We start from the raw sequence: 6,000 nt of genomic DNA, 5'->3' as shown, positions 1-6,000 counted from the left end.
CATGCAGTTAAGTCAAGGGACACTATGATAACTAACCTAGGTTGATTCAATGATGCATTTGTATCCTGCACTCTTGTAGCTGAGTCAAGGGACACACTATGATAATGATAGCTGTCCTTGGATGATTGAGTGATGAGATTGTAACCTGCACTCTTGTAGCTGACTCAAGGGATACACTATGATAATGACAGCTGTCCTGGGATGATTGAGTGATGAGATTGTAACCTGTAGTCATTGAGTTGGATCCAGCAAACTAACCTTTGAATCACCATGATTAATGTGTCCAGATAAGTATTTTGTTCCAAAAGAATTATTTGTTCAAGCAGGCAGTTTTACACCAGGTCCTGTATGTAGTATACACATCTTGATAATAAAAATAATTATTTGTTCACGATCTCACATTTTGTTAATCAAAAGAATAACTATTTGTTCAAGTAGGAAGTGTTACATCAGATCCTGTGTATTATACACATGATAAACATTATCCAGTTAGTTCTAAGTTCATTGCAATTACTTCCTAAATGACTTTTAACACTGGTGGAAAAAAAAACAAAACACGACAGGTCATTACCTCAGTACCAGTAGTGAGGTGATTTACTTAATGCTTTAAACTGCCAATATTTTGCCTGCATGATCAAGCTAGTGTTTTAGTTTTTTATTATTAGTATAGAAATTGCATCCAATGAACAAAGACACTCTTAAAAGTTGTGAATAGTCCACATAGAAATATGAAAATGAATATTCAGATTCTTGATCTAAAAGAGAAGCAAAGGCAACAGTTGTTTATTGGACATTATGTTCTGTAGAAATGAATATATCTCATGTAGGGAGAGGTGATTCCTAATGCCACTTGAAATTGAAAAGACAACAAAACAAACCCAAAGATTGCTTCAAGTTGAGAGATGTAGCAATAAGCCTTTGTTTACTTTTGCTGCACTAGTCTCAAATTGAAGGTCTGAACTTTTTAAATGCTTGTTTCTGTGTTGACAATAGCCGTACATATTTCATTACATCTTACTGAAAGTGGTATATTTTGGATGTCATACTGAGAAAGTCTTGCTGTGGCTGGTAGGTCAGGATTTTGTTTTGATCTCTACTAGGACTGACAATTATTGACATATATTTATTGTTACGGTCTGTAATTATGAAAGGAACGAATCAGTTCTACTTTGAAGTTTGTATGGACTAGCACCTGTTGGTGTATGGTTCTAACTGTTTATGAATAGGAAAAGGGTGAATCATTAATACTTTTTGAAGTTCATATGTACTAGCACCTGTTGGTGTATGGTTATAACCGTTTATGAATAGGTAAAGGGTGAATCAGTAATACTTTTTGATGTTCACATGGACTGCCAGCTGTTGGTGTATGGTTCTAACTGTTTATGAAGAGGAAAGGGTAAATCATTAATACGTTTTGAAGTTCGCATGGACTAGCACCTGTTGGTGTATGGTTCTAACTTTATGAATAGGAAAAGGGTGAATCAGTAATACTTTTTGATGTTCACATGGACAAATGTTGGTGTATCATTCTAACTGATTATGGGTCAGCGGTCATTCAGTCCTACTTTGATGTCCACATGACTGCCAACTGTTGGTGTATGGCTTTAAATTGTTTATTATTAGGAATGGGATTGATCAAATCAACTGCCTATAATATTTTCCTTTTTTGTGTTTAAAATTTAGGTTTTCTTGTAGAATGTTGATTTTATTTAGTTTTTGAACATTTGTTTTCCATACCATTTGTACCAGAAGTATTTGTATCTATTACCTTAGTAACTTGTGCAAGAAAATTCTTGAAGTGCTTTTTTATGCATTATAACAGTGGTTCCCAAAGTAGGTGGTACTGTCCCCTTGGGGTTGTGGGATTACCAAGGGGGGCATTAATTCTGAATAGTGCTTGTTGTGTGGTAAGGAAGGTGGACGCTGAGAATAACCCAGGGGGCAGTGTCCCGAAAAAGTTTGGGAACCACTGCATTTGAATACATGACATCTATGTAGATTTCACTGGCACAATTAAATGTACTCTTCTCGTTATTATAGTGGAGATATTGAACAATTATTTATTCAGTTTAAAAACAATAGGAGCTGGTATGTGCAAGTTGTGAGAATGTCAAAACTTTTCCTAATACAGTTGTTATAAAATAGATAACTCAGCAGTATTTCACAGTATATAACTTAAATACACGCAGCAGAATATCACAGAATATGACTTGAATACATGCATCAGCATGGTATATGTGTAAATTACACATAATTCTCATGGCAAAATATGCTTGATAAGTCAATAAATATTTTTTAATATAGTGCCATATGTGTAATTGCAATATTTAATTTTGTTACATATATTTAGCCTTAATTAATTTGGAAGATAATCTAAAAATGCAAATCTAACAATCTAAATGTGTTTCCTTGATTTGTGTTAAATAATTTAATTTACATGTGTTTGGAAAAGTGAAAAGTAAAAGTGCATGAAAATGTGCATTGAATTTTCTAATCTGAAGTTAAAAGTTTTCATCATATCTGTTTAAAACAAATTACTTTTGTCACTTGACATAAGTTTGGAAAGAATGTAAAGAACTTGCTTGAATGAATGTAAAATGCAGTGTTAAATAATTTCATGTTACTGTGTGTTTTCAGTTGTAATGCATTGTCTATTAAATCAGCTTTTTCGTTTATACGGAATACTTGTGTACATAATTAATGAAGTCTATTTTCGAAGAGCTTCATGATGTTAAAATTTAAGTCTTTCATTAGCAAAGAAACTGGGCTTTGATGAGATTTTGAATTCGTAATTCAAATAGAAATCTATCAGTGATATGCCATCATACTTGTGATCAAATTTTAAAATAATGCAATATTGGAGAAAAGAAAGAGTTGGGATTTTGTTTTTCGCCTTTTAGAAATCCAAAATTGAAAAGAAATCAAGTTCAAAGAAATTTAATAAATGTGAAAACTGTTTGAAACATTACCAATAAATTGGGTGGGGAAACAAGAACAAATACTTAAAAATTTCTTAATTTAGCCACAGATTCAGGTACATAATTGCCACTTGACAGGTCAAAAGTGATGAAATAAAAGACATAGGAAATTTAAGTGTTTTGTCTTTACTTTCTTTTGACAAAATCAATGGAATTTGTTTTGGGTCTCATAACCAAAGATGAGTCAGGGCCTACAATCTCAGTTCTGACTCGCTGGTCCAAGACCCGTGGAACCCAACACTACCTAGATTTGCCTGAGTGCTAGACATCACTATAAACAGCCACACTGCAGACGTTGTAGTGATATGACTGAAACATTGTTAACGCTAAGTTAAAAATCCGAATGACACACGTACAGAAGATATCCATAAAGATCCAATGTGCTACTGCTAGTATAAATGGTTTGCAGTCAGTAACATTGGTCCTGCACTGCAGTCTACCAAACTTAAGCTGTGTTATGGTGTACAGCCATTTGTCCATCTTTATTTACCATGCACATTTACAAGACTTTGTGGTAGGCTTGCACTTAGGGTTAGGAACATTTTGATCAATTGTAATCTCAAGAGCTGAGAGCAGACATGATTTTTCTCTGTTTTAAAGCAGCATTCCGCTTTTCTTCAGATTTTTCTTGATATAGTCCGTTTTTTTAAAATATCGTCTCCAATCCGGCTTTTAAAAAACAGTCGATTTGATACCATTCCGCAACAACCCTTGTAAATTGTTTGTTCCATATATTAGTTAGCCCATGACTCTCATAAAGAGTATTCTGATTGGTCAAAGGTTTAAATTCATATAATGAATCTTCCTGTAATGTAAACTAATGGCAATGAAAAGAAAAAGCATGCTTGCAAAACATGGCATCCTGAGTTATTGGGAGAGACCATGACACGAAAAGTTTAAATGTTTTAAATAATGTATGGGAATGGCTGGAGCGAAAAGTTGACATAAATTTACTTGGTCAGTTTATAAGAAAACTGAATGCTAGAGGCCTGGCATTTTGTGACCTCTGCAAGAAAGATCTGAGCACAAGCTTGAAAGAAAAAAGGCTTTCATTGAGAAGGAAATGAAGTGATTGCACGTTGAGCCAAACCGTCAGTGGTGACAAAAAGGCAGACTAAAAAAATCTTTACCAAAGCTGCAAAAAGAGCTCGACTGGCATATCAACAGGTTGTGTCCATTAGAGAAAACAACAAGTGAATGTATGGTATTATTTATATATAGTTGATGTACTTTGGTTTTTAGTTTACAGTTTTGTTATGAAAAGAGAGAAGTATAACATATTTGCTGCAAAAATTGACAAATTATTGGGATTTAATTACAATGTCAACACAGCATGCACATAAAATAACTTCTGCATCAATAGTATTGGAGAACAAAGTCATGTGACTAAATATTGTGATATTATTGAAGACAAGTTTAACATTTTTGGTAAGTTTATTTGTTTTTCAAATGATTATTTTGGTCTATTTTATGATCATAAGTTGCATAAAGAGCAGTTTTTTCCCTGAGTGTCATTTTTTTTAAAAGATCTGAGTTACGGTAATCGCGGTTGTAAGGGTTTGGATCAGCACCTACAAAATATGCTGCATACGGAAAAATTAAAGCTCAGATTGCATCTGGAAAAAGTGCAATTATTATAAGAAGAAAGATCTCTTGCATGAGAGAACAGATGTAGGCCTCTGTCAGAGTATGTGCACTGGATGTTGCCAGTACAAGCTTGAAAGAAAATAAATGGCTGTCATTGAGAAGGAAAAGAAACATTTGCACATTGAGCCAAAAACGTAAGTAGTGACTCAAAGGATAAACATTTGGCATATCAAAAGGTTGTGTCTATTGGAGAAAACGACATGTAAATGTATGGGATAATTTATACATAGTTGATATACTTGGTTGTTTATTTTACAGATTTGTTATGAAAAGAGAGAAGTATAATATATTTGCTGCAAAAATTTGCAAATTATTGGGACTTAATTACGTTGTGAACACTGATATTCACCTGTTGGGGGAAAACTCGGAAACCCCTTTAGAATATTTTCTGCTTTGTAAAAAATATTTATCAAAGACCAAAACCATGTATGTGAATGGTCAAGGTCATATTGGTCACTTTGAACGAAGGAAGAGAGAGTGTCTGGACAATATCGGAAGTTTTCTACTATCTGGTTACCAAATTATATGGATAGCCTGTACTTGAGATGAGCAGAGATGCTGCCAGGCTGTTGGAAACACTGAAATTATGTACACATTGAATCACTTGGAGAGCAGTAATGCATGAGAACTTGGCAAAGCAGTGTAAAGTCACGTATATAAGGATGTGCTCGGTGTAATGTGCAATTTTTACTAATTTTTTAAAGCAAATGTTGCAAAACAAGTAATGCAGATAGTTGGTTATTGGAGCTAGCGAAACATTAATAAAGTATAAAGTTTCCCAGCTTGTTCAAGCTTGCTAAATTAACGATGTATATGCCCCTTACCACATTAACCCCTGGAGCTTTTTGTCATTTTCGCCTGAAAATTGAGTAGGAAACACATTTTGAAAGCTATTTCTGAATAGACTCGAAATCACCAAATCCCTGGTCATCTTCAATAACATACTGCGAAGTTGTGTTAGAAACATTTTTCTTTGGCTATTTCACTTGCGCATGAGCAGAAGGGTAAAAGTTGCATTTTTTTGTTGTTGCTAAACAGAGCCATTATTTTTGTATGGAGACACTCTTTATTCCAAATGCCATCTTATCCTACTTTTTCAAAGGCTCATCTGTCTGTTTGCAGTTCATATCCGTTTAGCTTAGATCTGAGACCAAAAAGGCTACAATCTGGACACAATCGGATTCCAAGCATGGGCGAATTTTAGTATTTAAAAAGTCCAAAAAATGAGTTTTTTTTTAATAAATATATTTGTATTCTGTAGTGCAACTAGATATTCCAGATTATTTGGTATCATTGTAGAGCTAAATCTGTCTACCTTTCTATAATACCATGCATGACCATGACGCTACAGAGAGCTCGACAGTAGACTACTACC

This window comes from Sinohyriopsis cumingii, chromosome 14 (genome assembly GCF_028554795.1).
Source record: "Sinohyriopsis cumingii isolate HCF-2022 chromosome 14, ASM2855479v2, whole genome shotgun sequence".
Taxonomy (NCBI): Eukaryota; Metazoa; Mollusca; class Bivalvia; order Unionida; family Unionidae; genus Sinohyriopsis; species Sinohyriopsis cumingii.
The sequence above is the reverse complement of the archived record's forward strand: the minus strand, read 5'-3'. Positions refer to the sequence as shown.